General features: G+C 36.5%; 1 pseudogene; it reads left to right on the top strand.

Moving 5' to 3' along the window:
- The first annotated feature begins 1,421 nt into the window (after window positions 1–1,421).
- Window positions 1,422–13,162, top strand: LOC140845996 (E3 ubiquitin-protein ligase UBR3-like; annotated as a pseudogene).
- The last annotated feature ends 2,378 nt before the right edge of the window (window positions 13,163–15,540 follow it).

The following is a 15,540-nucleotide window of genomic DNA, read 5'->3' as shown; positions in this document are numbered from 1 at the left end:
TTCTCTGTTAGTTGCATGAAATATCTTTTTCCATAACTTTAGTTTTAGTCTGTGTATGTTTTTGGGTTTGAACTGAGTCTCTTGTAGGCATTATATAGATGGGTCTTATTTTTTGTCCCTTCAGTGACTCTATGTCTTTTGATTGACGCCTTCAGACCATTTACATTTAGGGTGATTATCAATATGTATGTACTTATTGCCATTGCAGGCTTTAGATTTGTGGTTACCAAAGGTTCAAGGGTAACTTTCTTTCTATCTCATAGTCTAGCTTAACTCATGTAAAGCTATTTATTACAAATACAATCTAAATGTTATTTTTCCCCCTCCTTTTCTTCCTCCTCCTGATTTAGTATATTAGGTGTCATAATCTGTACTCTTTGTCTATCCGTTGTCTGACTTTGGGGTAGTTGATTTAATTTTGCATTTGTTTAGTAATTAATTGTTCCACTTTCTTTACTATGGTTTTGTTTGTTCTTTTAACAGCTATTCAGCCTTACAAACAATTTGGAGACAGTTTGTGGAAGAAGGCAAATTCTCTCAATTTTTGCTTATGTGGAAATTGTTTTAATCCCTTCTTCAAATTTAAATGATAATCTTTCTGAGTAGAGTATTGTTGGTTCAAGACCCTTCTGTTTCATTACATTAAATATATCCTGCCACTCCCTTCTGGCCTGTAACATTTTTGTTGAGAAGTCTGATGATAACCTGATGGGTTTACCTTTGTATGTGATCTTTTTTCTCTCTCTGGCTGCTTTTAATATTCTGTCCTCATCCTTGATCTTGCCATTTCAAATATTGTATGTCCTGGTGTTATCTTCCTTGGGTCCTTTTAGCTGGGAGATCTGTGCTCTTCCATGGCCTGTATGACTTTCCTTCCCCATATTTGGGACATTTTCAATGATTATTTCTTTGGAGACCCTCTTTATCCCTTTTCCTCTCTCTTCTGCTGGTATCTTTATAATGTGAATATTGTTCCTTTTGGATTGGTCACATGGCTCTCTTAATATTCTTTCATTTCTATGGATCCATTTTTCTCTCTCTGCTTCAGCTTCTCTGTGTTCCTGTTCTGTAATTTGTATTCCATTGAGTCTTCTATCACTCTTCTAATCTGCTTTTAAATCTTTCCATTGTATGGTTCAGTTCAGCTATTGTATTTTTCAAAGTCTCTATGTCTGTCTTGAATTGTCCCTGAGATCTTGAATATGTTTTTGTAGCTCTGTGAGCATGTTTATCATTTTTACTTTGAAATCTTTATTGAGAAGATTGATTATCTTGGTTTCACTCTCCTCTCTCGTGTTTTAGGAATTTTTGGATTGAGCCAGGTTCTTTTGACATTTCTTCCCTACTTGAATCCTATGGAATAATAACTTTGTGTAATTCCCTCCCTCTAGTGACCAGGAACTTTACTCTCTGGGGTGTTCATGTTGTTTGCAGGTATGTGGCACTGGTGCCTGCCAGGATGATGGAGCTCTTTCCTGATTCATGGCCACAGTGTCTGCCTGAACTGCTAGGGCCAGTTAGTCAAGCATGCAGGGAGCAGCCTCTGCATTACACCCCTTTAGCCACTGTATTGGGTGCTGCCCTCCTGCTGATGTGGCACCATGGAGGGGGTAGCAGCTTTGTGACCAGGTGCTGGCCAGGAGGAAGGAGTGGCTGGCTGCTTATGGTGGTGGGGGTGCCTCAAGGCTGCATTGTCAGCCAGGGGGATGGAGCTCCTGAAACTCCTGAAAGTTCCCATCCTGATGGGCTGAGTGTGCTGGGACAATTTTGTCTACTTATCCTTCCTCCTTAGCAGCAAGCTCTGTGGAATCCTTGCCCCTTTAGCAGCCCTCTCACTGTTGGAAAGTCTTTCAATGCATCTGCCTTTGTCTTGTTCTGTAGTGGCTGCTTTTGGGTGCTTGTTCTATATAAGTGGCTGGAATCTCAGTCTGCGCAAGTGTTCCACCTGTCCCTGCTTTCCAACCCCTTTAATTTCCAGAGCACCATGCAATGTGGATTCGTGGTCCTAGAGTAGATCTTCACGGCTGGGTATTTAGCAGTCCTGGGCTTCTACTTCTTCCCACCTCCGTTTCTGTTCCTCCTGCCTGTGTGCTGGGTTTGGGGAGAGGGCTTGGGTTCTGCCCAATTGTGGCTTTGCTTCTTTACCCTTTTCCTTGAGGTCTTCTGTTTTCCCCAGAAGCAATGTCTGTTGCTGTTTCCTTCTGGTCACTCTTTCAAGATTAGTTGTATTTGCTGTGTTTTCATGCTATATGTGGTTTTGGAGATTATTTCTACTTCACTTCTCATGCTACCATCTTTCCTGCTCTCCTGAAGTGTATTGTTTCTATAACGACTGAATACCATCATCGTATCAAAGAAATTTAATAATATCATCTATTTCTATATTTAAATTTTCCCAGTTGTCCTAATAATTTTTTTTTGTAGCGGATTTTTTTTTGGTCCAAAAGCCAAGAAAATAATGATGCATTACATTTGCTTGTCATTTCCTTAGTCCCCTTTAATCTAAAACAGTTTTTGCTACCTCTTCTTAAAAAAATTCAAGAGTCCAGTTCTGTAGCATGTCTCATTTTCTGGATTTGTGTGATTATTTAATTATCATTGGATTCAAGTTAAATGCCATTACCAATTTTGGTAATGGCATTGTATAGATGATGTTCCTTCCCATTTTGTCATATCAGAGGGCTCATAGTACGCGTTTGCCGTATTGTTGGTGATGCCAACCATGTCTGATTTCTTGTTTAATGTGATAGGTAATCTATATGATGATACTCTATATTTTGACTCTAATAATTTATCCTTGCCCCTTTTACTTGGAATCCTTGCCTGAATTAGTGAATATATTATCTGTTATCATTATTTTTAATGCCCAAATTTTCTCAAATTTGGCCAATTGAAATTTCTTTAGTGCCCTGACCACTCCATGTTTGAATACTTCCTTGCTCTTGATTACACACAATTGTAGGTCACCTTGTGCTTCTCCCCAGCCCTGTACTCAGCTTTTTCTCCAAGGATCACTGTTTCCTGTTAGTCAGAAATAATATATTTAGGAAGGAAGTTTATTGATACTGGAGAGTCATAACTTCTAGATTTTTTCAATGGACAGATTTTGGAAACCATCATCAGTCACTCCCTACATCCATCTATCCATCCTTCCTTCCATCCATCCATCCATCCATCCATCCATCCATCCACCCACCCATCCATCCATCCACAGAGTTCATACTGATATTTTATGTTATTTTTAAAAAATTAGAATATTTGAAGCTTTATTTACTGTATAGAAGAAAATTAGAATACCACTTTAGGTCTTCTAAAATATTCTGATAGTGGAAAAAATTAAAGTAGCTGGAGGTAGGTAACAACTCTTCTTGGTGACTCAGGTATATAAGTTTGTTATTTAGTGAGCACTTATCTCTGTTGTTAATGTAATTTTGGGGCAATGCCGTGACAACATTGAGTCAAAAAACCTGCCTGTCAGTGAAGAGGAGCAGATTTACCCTTGGGACACATGTGCAGCTGTTCATGACGTGAGGCTTTCATTATTATAGCATTATTTTAAGGATGTAAGTACTCTTTTTTTCATATGTATTTTTTTCTGAAAAATTGATGGTTATTTCTCTCCAGAGTGTTATTCTATATTTTTTCTTCTACAAAATATTCTAATTTGGAATCTAGACGTTTGTTAGAAAAAAACTTAATGTGTGGATTGTAAGGAAATAGAAATCTTTAAAAAGTAAAAGAAATGGATTGTAAACAATAAATAAAAATTTCAGGTTTTAGGTGTTATACCTTTGTTTTAAACGTTATTTATTATGAGGCACACAAATTCAATTCAATGGGATGTAAATATTTATAAAAGCTTTTGGTATACAAATATTTTATGAAGATTTTTGCCTTCTTTTACTTTTATTTAAAGATACACAGTATACTGTCACTATGATACTTCTAAAATGTAAAGTAGGGTCAGATTTAATTCATGCCTTTCTGGTTTCTTGTGAGCTTGTTTTTTTTTCCGAGCTCTTTGCACCTAGGTGCTCTAGCCCTCAGGCATCCTAAACCTGGGAAGACCAACTTTATTTATTTAGTAGCAATAGCATTGTTAACTTCTTTGTAAAATTTCCATACCACTTCTAGTGTTTCCTGAGTAGATTATCAAATGAAGTGTTCTTTTACCTGTTTTTTTTTTTGGATCTACTGTGTTTTGAATTAAGTAAACATACAATAATAACTTAAAATACTTAAAATACAAAGTGCAACATTATTTTTGGTTAGCTAATGAGATTCGTGCTCATAATACACTAGATTAATTATAAGACAGTAGTAGTACAGGTGGAAGAAAGATTACTTAATCAGATAACCAGGAATTGGCCTAGTGATGCTAACAGTCAGAGTATTACGGTTCAGTTGGGTGGACAGAGGAGAAAAATTTTGGTGGATTCTTAAGGAGATGATGTCTCTAGTTTCAGAGGTGTCGTATAGATTATAAAGAGTCCCAGATCAGAAAAAGTGGGTTGTCATTCTGATTCTTCCATTTCTTAGCAATATGAGCTTGGCTATATAAACACTCAAAGGCTCAGTTTCCTTATCTGTAAAATAGGGCATATACTGGTCTTTGATGCAGTAACCCACCAGGTTAGAAATTTCTTTAGATCACTTTATACATAATAAAGGTCAGTGTAAATGTAAAGTGTTGTTTTTAATATTCAAGGTAGCCCATTTAGGAGGGCTCAGGTTAGGCTTTGTAATGCAGTTTGGGTTAGGTAATGAGGATTATGCTTCCACATATTTTCAGAAGGTTTTAAATGAAATTTTCATTATTTTGAAAAAGGATGTCTTTCATACATTGTTGCAGGTTGAATTCTTTCTCCTGAGTCCTTGTCCCCACTTGCAGTAAGAATTGAAAGGTGGAGAAACAGTAGCAAAGCAGAGGGCAAGTTTTATTTGAATATACTCCAAGGGAGGAGTGGGCCAGAGTCAAGGTAGATAAAGGCCTCGATTTGTTAGGTGGGAGGCTTGTCTATTGAATTCTGGTTAGGAGGCACCTGTTTGACTGGCAAGGTGGGATTATTTGATTTATAGGTCCTTGTATACAGTCACCCCTCTCAGAGAGCATTTTTAGTCTATTGTGATCTGGTTGGGGAGGGGAGGAAGTTATCTCCCTGCAAAGCCTTTGCTGTCTCCACATGGAACCCCCTCCCTGGGCAGAGTTTGGGTGGCTTTTTCTTTGAACCTTATCTTCCTCTTTCCTGGCTGCTTGTGTCTGTCTTTCCACCTAACATTCCTAACACTTTTTTCCTGATTATTCGTTTGAATTTTTGAAAGCTTATACATTCAGACACTTACAGATACCTTCATTTTAAAGGTAATTGTACAGTTGTGCTAAGTTCTGCTTTTGCAGAAATTTACTACAACTTTCATTTAGATTTTAGTGCCCTGCCACAACACTAGTTTTAGTTTTATCATTTTGAATCACTTTAGAGTCAATGAGTAAAAATGAATCCTAAAGTCAAATAGAAAGAAAAATAAGTTGATTCAATCAAAATATGTTCCAGACCTAGGAGTGAAATAATTTTGAGGGAAGGAGTGATCTAATAACAGAGAGAAAAAGTAGTATCCTTTTTTGCTTCAAGGAGAGTTACTCATTTTTAGAGAAAAATCTCTTTTGTAAAAAGGCTCTGAACTTGTCTGATTCTCTGTTATATTTCTGCTAGTGATTGTGAGAGTCTATTCTTGTATTAATACTTTTATTTACTTTCATAATGGTTATTGTATGTATACATGGTGTGCTCCTGGACTATATACCTCTGGACATTTAGGGCCATTTCTTATATTGGTTTTATATTCCATTCAGAGAGTAGCATATGCTACGTGTGTTATAAATGCTTACTGGATATCTTCCTGAATTACTCTAGCATAGATTACCAGAGTTTTGTAGCCAGAGATACTGCTCAGAGCATTAAAGAGTACAGAGCAATACCAAAGGGCACTGGTACTGATTATGGAATTACACTGTGTAGATTCTGCTTTCCTCTGATCAAATTTTACAAAGTTGACATGTAGAATTTTAGTCATGTAAGACTATGAATTTATGGTCGACACTAGAAGCATTTTATATGAAAGAGGTGACGCAGTAGCAAGGGAACCTGAACTTTAGAGTCAGAAAGACTTGGGTTTGAAATTGGTCTCTATCACTTATAGCTGAGTGATCTTGATAAACTTTTCATTCCTTTTTTGTAAACAAGGATAATACCACAAGGTTTTAATAAATATTGAAGTTGTGAAGATGTAGTGTTAAGCAGTTAGCACAGTGGCAGTTGGGCATATCATTGAAATCTTCCTAAAATACTCATGTTAGTAAGTGTTTTCATGCTTTTTTTGACCCTAGCAGATTTCAAATAAGAAATCTGAAGCTGAATAGACGAATGACACTGTATTTTCAGTTTTAGAGGCTAACTGCTTTAATTAAAAAGATTAATTACATTTTCATAAGACATTGCCAAAGAGAACAGCTTGTTTATTAACTGACTACCAACTATTCTAAAATGAACTAATACCAGTATCTGCTTCTACTTCAAGCAGCTCCGAAAAATAAAGCAGAGATGAACAGGTCTCCTGTTGTTTTTCTGATTTTTAACATTAAAAGCTAGCCCACCTGCTGTGAGGATTTGATTTCTGTGGCTGCACATCTTTAAATCAGCCAGGAATGCACTTTTCACTGTATAATAATTTCAACTCTCAGATGCTTATGAAGAGTCTTGATTTAATGATGGAACTTTGTTTACTATTGTTTAAAGATGATTTGGTCATCTTACATTACCATATGTCCCTTTTCAACATAAAAATAAAATATAAAGGTTTACTCAGTTTTGATGGCTCTCAAATCTTTCTTCATATGTGGTCTCATGTCAGACCTTCAGCCTAATGCTGCTCTGGCTTGGCCATGTATGTACTACAGACTCAGGGAGGTGAAGTCAAGTTCAGGCCCAAATGCTGTTTGACAGAGGCTAAAGGAAAATTCAAAGAAAATTATTTTAGGAAGAAAAGTTTTAGCCTGATTATAGGTTTAAAGGGAAGGAATTAGCAGGGAAGGAGGAGAAGGCAATTAACTCTCAAGAGGCTATGTATTTTGCTTACATAATCTTGGTTTCCTTTTTGTGCATATTATATGAAACCCTTGTTAATGTTAAGATATTTTTTAGGGTTATTCTTATGAGCACATATGTACTTTAGAAAGATGTGTGGAGGACACATCATGGAGAGCAGAAATTAGAGTCAAGGAGACCAGTTAAGGAACTTTATTTTAAAGAACTCCCTCCCCCACAACAAATGATACAGACTTGAATGTTATAGTGGGAATGAAGAGAGGTCAAAATCTGTGGCATGAGAACTAATACATATAGTTGTACTAGTGTAAGGAAAGGATGTGATTATAGAAAATAACTCTTAGTTTTCTGATTTGGTGACTTAATAAATTGTAGAGTTTTTAAACCAAAAGGAAAAGAAAGATGCATGGAGAAAATGACAAGTTTTTGACCCACTGGTTTTATATTATCTGAGGAACATCAGAGTGGAGATTTCTGGTTGGCAGCTGAGGTTTTTTTTGAGTTCTGGAGAGATCTAGGCTTGGAAGATAGTTACATTTACTGATTGAATCACTCAGGGAAAATAGTTTGAAGGAGAAGGGAGCAGCACTAAGAATAGAACTTTGAGGAATATAAACATTGAAGGGGCAAAGAAAGAGTATTAAAAAGAGGTGTAAACTAAATGGTTAAAGAAATTGGAGAGAAGCCAAGAGAGCAGCACTGCAGAAGCCAGAGGGAAACAGGCAGGCGAAGGAAGCCGTTCCTGTCAGCGGCTGTAGAGAGGTGAGTACCCTGTAGGCCATGCCAAGTGATCAGCAGCAGCATAGTCCACACTGAGCTGTGGTATAACATTGGGAGCTTGTACTTTATGGGGTGGAGAAAGACTAATTCAAAATTTTTCTTTCATTATGTACAGAGATATTTGGAAGCTAAAACTTCATGAAGTTTCAAGTTTAAAGATACTGGCTTAGGGCTGTCAAGTCAAGTGTTATGACACAAAAATACAAAGTTCACAGTAGTATAATAAAAATCATTCAGAGATTTATGTGGGTATATTTAGGTTTGTTTAAACTTCTTTAAAATTAATTGTACTTTTCTTTTTTCTTTTTCTTTCTTTTTTTTTTTAAGAGTTCTTGTCTCTTGGCAGTATCAGTTGGCTGGGAAGGAGGTGTTTATGTACAGATCCGTGGCCACACATTGCATATAGATTGTCATAAATCTTACATGGAATCTTTACGGGTAAGTAGAGTGAAACATATCTGGTGGTATGTATCTTTCTAGGTATTAGATATTTTTACAGCAAATACATCCCATTTCCACTTGAGTGAGTTTTCACTGTTTGAACCATCCAGCCTGAGAGTTCCTTGCCTCTACAACTTCAGGGATTTCAATTTTTTACTTCACTTTTGCAACTGACTTCCGTAACTATAATTTTAGACTTTGCTACTCTAGCTTTGAAATACTGTTTTAATACAATACCACATCCTCTTATTATATGATTATTCTTCACATTCTCATTTTCACTGTCAAATGTTTGTTTTGCTTCTGACATGAAGCTCTCTAGTCCTTTAAACCCCTTTGCATTTTTCCTAGCATTAGCTGTTCCCTAAACTTACTTTCTTGTACTATCCCCATCCTGTTCTTAATACTGATCATTCCATCTACCTTCTTTGATTCTAGATCAAGGCAGCTAGTCCTGCTAGTAAAATTATAAAACTAGGTGAACTGGTACCTCTACAAATTTGTAGTTTCCTATAATAGTAGCTTAGCCTAGGATCCTGGCCTACTTATCAATTCATTTGCCTGTCTTTGATCAGTTCTCTCTTCTATTTCCTCAGCAGCTATTGCAAACCTTTCCCTCCCTCATCCCAGACTCTTTGCCTAAACCCCAGAAGAGATTGTTGTCTCTCACATACTACCTCAGCTTCTTGCCTTATTTTTCTGTTCTTGATAAATGTCTCTGCAACCCAACCAAACCTTTCCTTTTTACTCCTTGAGGCAGTATTCCTTCTTCTGTTCAGGAATTATTTTTTCTGCTAATGCTTTACTACTACTTTTTCCCCATCACCTCAGAGGCCTTGATCTATCAGTAGTTAACCTATTTTTCTTCTGTATCTCCAGTTTCTGCCTACTCTGTCCCTTCTTTTCAGCTCATAAACACACTCAAGTCCCTGCTATTCAAAATTCCTTTGCTTGACCTTACATTCCCTTGCAGCTGCAGTCTTTCTCCTTCTCTCAGATCATCTTCTTAACAGCATTGTCTACTCTGATCTTAGATCCCTAACTCAGAAACAGTGAATTTCTGCTTTTCCCTCCCTATTTCTTACCTCTCACATTCAGTCACTTACCAAATTCTATTGATTCTATCTCCTAAATTTTACTTGATTATATCATGCCTTTGTTATTTCCACTTAGGCTTTTTGTATATTCCTTCATCTCTCATTTTGACTTTTGCAATTGCTTTCTTACCAGTTTCTTTACTCCAAGTCTAATTTATTCACTACATTAGATCTTTCTAAGATGTAAATCTGATGACATGTCATTGGCTTAAAAATCCTTCTGACTTCTTCCTGACAGAATAAAAGTTCACTCTTCTCTGAATGACATTCACAGCACTCCATGATCTGGGCTTACCTATTGCTTTACCTTTATCTTCCTTCATGTCAGCATTAATAAGGTAATTGATAGCTCACTAAGCACATTATGCATTTTTCATACCTTTGTATCCAATTTGTTCATTTAACAAATATTTATTCAGTGCCTGCAGTGTTACAGATACCGTGATAGACACTGGGAATACAGCAGTGAAAAGAGAGTTTCTTCCTTAAAGTAGTTTAGTACGTATTACATGAGACAGAAATAAACAGTTGCAGTGTATGTGCTGAGTATTATGAAGTGTGCACAGGGTCTTATTAGAACATCTGCAAGTGTTGGAACCTTTGATGAAGTAAGGAGGTTGAGTGATGAGAGAGAAGACGGGGAAAGTAAGTAGGGGTCATATTGTAAAGGGCCTTGAGGTCCCTGTGAGGAATTTGGAATTCAGACAGATTATTTACAGAGAGCTATTAAAGACTCTTAAGCAGAAATAAGATGTGTTCAGAAAGGCCATTGCGGCAGTTGTATAGATTGCAGGGGTTATTGTGGGATTGCAGGAGAATAAAAAGAATGTGGTGATATCATTTACAAGATAAGAGGTGTTGGTGGCTCGGGTTTAGTCAAGGCAGTGGAGATAGTGAAGGGGTTAGAGATTTGAAATATATTTAACAATAGAGTCTTCTGGACTTGGTGAGAGAATGTATGTGGAGCATAAGAAGAAAAAGTAGTTACTGTGAGAGACAATGGTGATCCTTGAGAAACTGTGATTAGGAAAAAGAGTCTCACATTACATAGATCATATTAGCAGTTGTATGGTTGGGAGACTAGTTAGGAGATAACCAGCAAAGGGGGTAGAAAGAAAAAAGTGGATGGAAGGGCTGATGGGATTGATTAACTTGATATTTGAGGAATCTGAAGGAGTTACATGACTTTGTTCTTTCTGAGGTGGGAAATATAGCTTTATTCAAGTAAAAAGGGGCAAGGCTTGGGTAGGTGAAGGGACTTAACAAGTGAAGTGGTTGGAAATGGGGATTAGAGAGTGCTTCAGAAGATGTAAGGAGAGATTGCCAGGCAGTATTCATGGCTTAGTTGAGGATGGAAACAGGTTATAACAAGAAGTTATTTCAATTTTCTCTAACAGCACTCAGTTCGCTTGCAGAACTTAAGTCATACATTGGATTAATGCTGTGTGAAGGTTTTGTTAGATACATGTGATTAAAGGACATATGGATGGGGAATGAGAAGCATTGATGAGAGTTTTTGAAATAATAGATCATGGTGTGTAGGCAGGATAGGAACGTCCTGATAAACTGGGAGAAAAATGAGGAACTAAAGGTGATAGGGGGAGTTGGCAATCAGAATGTAAGATGTTTGCATTTTTTATTTCCAGATATGGACAATTTGGGGTCATTGAAGGACAAGCGGATGGTCATGGTAATAGGTCCTGGAGTAGGAAGCCAAAGCTATAGAATTTGGTGAGGTCAAAGAGCTGACCGACTAAGATACAAGACTGATTGGCCACATACACACATACATACATGCACAGGAGGATGGCAGGTCTTGGAGTGAACAGGAAAACTGATCTAGGCACCAAAGTCTTCAGCAATTGAGGGCAATGGATTTCAGTGAAAATGAAGGAAAAGTGTGGTATCGTTAAATAAAATGAGCCGCAAAGACAGAAGAACGCAAGAGTAATAATCTCCAGCCTGCACTGGAGATGAGAAGGGCACTCAGGTGTAACAGATGTGGGGGAGTGAGTAATGCCTAGTTGAGAGGGCTTGTAGGGAGGCTTTAGGAAACAACTTCGTGTCAATCAAGGCAAAGAGGAGGATCTAGCCTTCATTAAAATTAAGGCCCTACGGAAGCTTAACACAGAATGTCCTTCAGTGACCAGGATCCTTGCCCCAACGTTTTAAAACACTCTTCTTGTGTATTTTTAAAACTTAGCTCACAAGTCTCCTTCTCTGGGAAGCTTTCTCTGTTGTATTCATTACACTCTTATTAAAATATTTTTGTTTCTGTTTGCTTTTAATTGGTTGATACTTTAAATGAAGATGTGTCTTCCCTTTTTATGTCATCACCGCATTTGACACATGAAAGGAGCTTAGTAAATGTTTGTAGAAGTGGATTTAAAAAGACATGGTGTCACATTTTTAAAGATTTGAAAAAATGTCAAAAGGTAAAAAAAAATAGAATTCAGTTCTTTTTAGTCAAAGTTTTTGAGATCCAAAATATAGTCAAATGAGCACCTAGTTAAGAGTTGGGAAACCTAAGTTTATCCTGATGTCATTAACTACCTTTGTAACCATAGGCAGTAAATGCATTTTCTTTTCTTTGTATCACTTTCTCTCATTATTTTTGTCTTGTTAGTAGTAATGCTCATATTGTAGGATTCATACATATACATTAGTGCATTAAATACAAATTTTGAGATAAAGCATTGGGCTAGTGGTAAAATAGGAGACAGACTACTGGGAAAAGATTTATATAGTAGTTAGGACTACACAATAGCAATATTCTTAAATTGCAAAGTAGTCCTGGGGTCGTGTCAGGCAAAAGAAAGGAACAGACGTAGCAGGCAGAATTCCTGCCTTAAGTTGTCTGTTTAGTCACCATATATTGCCATCTCTTATGAGCAAGAGTTTCCTCCTAAGTGTGTGCACATTATATATCTGTCTCAAAAATTATTTTTCTTCCTCTTCCTATCAGAAGCCTCTGAAGTAGAAGTATTAAATTAATTCACCTCCTATCACACTTATGTTCTGAGTAATTTAACTAAATCTTCCCCCTATCAATTAAACCTAAACCCACTGCATAAAATTCAGTCAGTTTTGTTCAGCAATTAGACACCTTAAATGACACAGCACATTGTTTAGACTTAATTCACTCTCAAAAACTGCCTATCCTTTATCAAAGAATATGGGTCCTGGGAGAATCTTCCCAGTAGTGATTACAGACTGTGAAAACAGGGGCATGTAGTAAGAGGAAAGAGATCCACTTTAATGTGGCCTACTTTTTGAGTTATTCTTTATCTAAAATCCACATTTCAGATTGATTGCATGATGATTTGAATGTCTTATCCTTAATGAAGAGCAACTAAATAAGAGACTTTGTTTGTGTTTTTATGACATATATTCGATGTATCTTTTTTTGTGTGATTCATTTTATTTACTATAAAAGGTAGTAGTGTCAATTTTGTTTGTGGAATGGTGTTCATCTTATATCTGTATGTTTATTTCATTTTTTAGAATGACCAGGTTCTCCAGGGCTTCTCAGTGGACAAAGGAGAATTCACGTGTCCTCTCTATAGGCAGTTTGCTAACAGTGTCCTTCCTTGTTGTCCTGGAAGCAATGTGGAAAATAACCTTTGGAAATGTCCTAGTAACAAAAGCATCCAAGATCTCATAAAGGAAGTGGAGGAGCTGCAGGGACGGCCGGGAGCCTTCCCAGTAAGCATCAGTGTGAGGCCGAAATATCCTGGTTGACTCAGCTCTGCTTTACAGCTTTCATTTTCGTTCTGTTTCTAAATTACTGCAGAACTTTGTACATTTAGTAGAAATTGCTTTTAGGGGCTTTTCTCCTCTGTTTGTGGTTATTAAAAACAAAAACAAGAGTAACAGAACAAATTATAGAACCAAAGGCATTAGAACTAAGGGATATACTTTTCCACAGTCCGAATTGTTATAGTTTTAATATGTATCTTCCAGATCATAAAATCCTATCAGCTTAGATATGGTTACACTCTCTTAAGATGTTGAAATATTTAACAACAAAGCCAAACAAACAAATTACATATATGTATCTTGCAATGTAAAGCACAATCTAAATACATAAAAATATACTAATTAGGCACATTAGATTTAGATGATATATTTCCACACACATGCATACTTTATGTGTGGGCAATTATAGATTTACACACATGTGAATACATATCTTTGTATTGGAGAAATAATTGTATACTTGATTGAACCATTTACCATATACCAGTATGTGTTTGAGTGTCTGTGTGTGTGTGTACATATATATACCCATTTCTTCTTCAAATTATAGCTCTAAAAATAGAAGTTAGTGCCGACATGGGGTAGAAGGGAAAAGCAGACCTTGGTCATGTAAACCTAAGCTGGAAAATGGAGGAGATTTTGTGTGGGATTTCCAGGTGGCCACTATGGGAATCTGGAAGCAGTCCTTCTCATCATTCTTTCCAGTGTAGAGATTTTCTCTTTTTTTCCCTTCCAAATTAATTTGAAGGTATTTGTGTTAGAAAATACAGAAAGTAGAGTCTGTTTTTCTCTGAGAACAAAAAGGCCCAGAAAACTCCTGCTGCCAGGGCATCTTATTCTTACAGCATCCATTCAGGGGGCCAGGAGCCGAAGACTGTGCTGGGATTTTCAGCAGTGAGGGAAAATCAGACGTGAGGCATGTGCTGCAGTGTGTTTCTTTCCTCCAGGAACTGTCAAAGGAGCAATATTGATGAAATGAAATGTGGGCAGGCTGATGGGTAGGGCCTCTGACATACGGAGTTTTATCCTTTGGATAGGTAGTTTTTGTGTTTTTAACTCACATGAAAAGTTGTGTTGGAGATCTTCCAACCATAATCAGAAATAATTACATTTAGTAGTTTTCTTTTGGTCATTCTTTCAAATAAAATTTTGTTTTCATCCTTTAAAATATCTTACTTGATGATTGAATAAACAGAATTGTTCCTGTATTTATATTTTAATTAATATTTTTGCAAAGTATGTTGAAATAAAGGTTGGCATTCTGGTTCTGACATTCATTTGTAGTAATTGATCATGTTTCTGTAGCTCTTTTAAAAGTACTATCTAGGAAGTCTTAGTTTTAATAAGAGAATGTAGCCATTAATTTTTTTCTAAAGATTAGGCAACAGAAGATTTGTGAAAACAAAATGTATTGATCTCATTTATGTTCCCCTTGATGAAGGAACACATGCTGGTCTCTGCCCACTTTCTGTCCACTGATATGAAATCCTTGTCCCTGCTTCCTTGCTGGTAGGTTTGTAGAAGTTCAGAGAGCAATGCAAATCGCCTGAAGGGTGGAATGTTCCCTAGTCACACAGATGCCCTTATCGGCAGCAACCAGATGGAGCTCTGAGCAAGAAAATTATCAATATTAAATTGTCCCCACCACCCAGTAGAGAGCATTAAAGCATTCCTTCAGAAATGGGTGGCAAACATACAGACTTAGGAATATTATTTTTAACAGTCTGTATTTGTAAGTAAATACATGAAAATAACATTTCAGACATTCTGTGTTCAAAATAAAATGAAACAGTTCAAAATGTTTTGTTTTAAATCAAATAAGGTTTCTTTCTTGAATTCACTTGCCAAGTGTAAGCTTGAAACTTTGCCCTTTTTTGTTGTTAAGATGGGGGAAGTCTAACCACTAGTGTTAAATGCATATCTTCGATATAAACTAGCTTATTCATCTTTAATTGTGGCAACTAAATGTGTGTTTTTTATTAGTTGAAGTAAAAATACAACTTATGTTTCTGAATTTTCATTTATTTTGGCAAAATTGGCTATTTTACTGTTACTGTTTTTGTATAAATCTGTGAATTCTGCATCAATTTGATTTTTGAAATGTCAATTTAACAATTCTTTCTATCCTGTAAGCTAATAATCACTAAGTATTATAAATTCAGATCTGTATGAACGGTACTGATGTTTAGCAGTGTTAATAGTTGCACAGTATATTTTAATTAAACTGTAATATTAGAAGGCCATAAAAGAGACTGCCGTTAATTAAATGTGTTGTTCATAGTTACTTTAGTGTTAGTGATTTTGTCTCTTAATACTGATTTCTAGATACCATCTAAGCTCCACCGAGTGACAACCATTTC

The sequence above is a fragment of the Manis javanica genome, chromosome 14, assembly GCF_040802235.1.
Source record: "Manis javanica isolate MJ-LG chromosome 14, MJ_LKY, whole genome shotgun sequence".
Taxonomy (NCBI): domain Eukaryota; kingdom Metazoa; phylum Chordata; class Mammalia; order Pholidota; family Manidae; genus Manis; species Manis javanica.
Note: the sequence above shows the minus strand (reverse complement) of the source record. Positions and strands in the feature narration are given on the sequence as shown.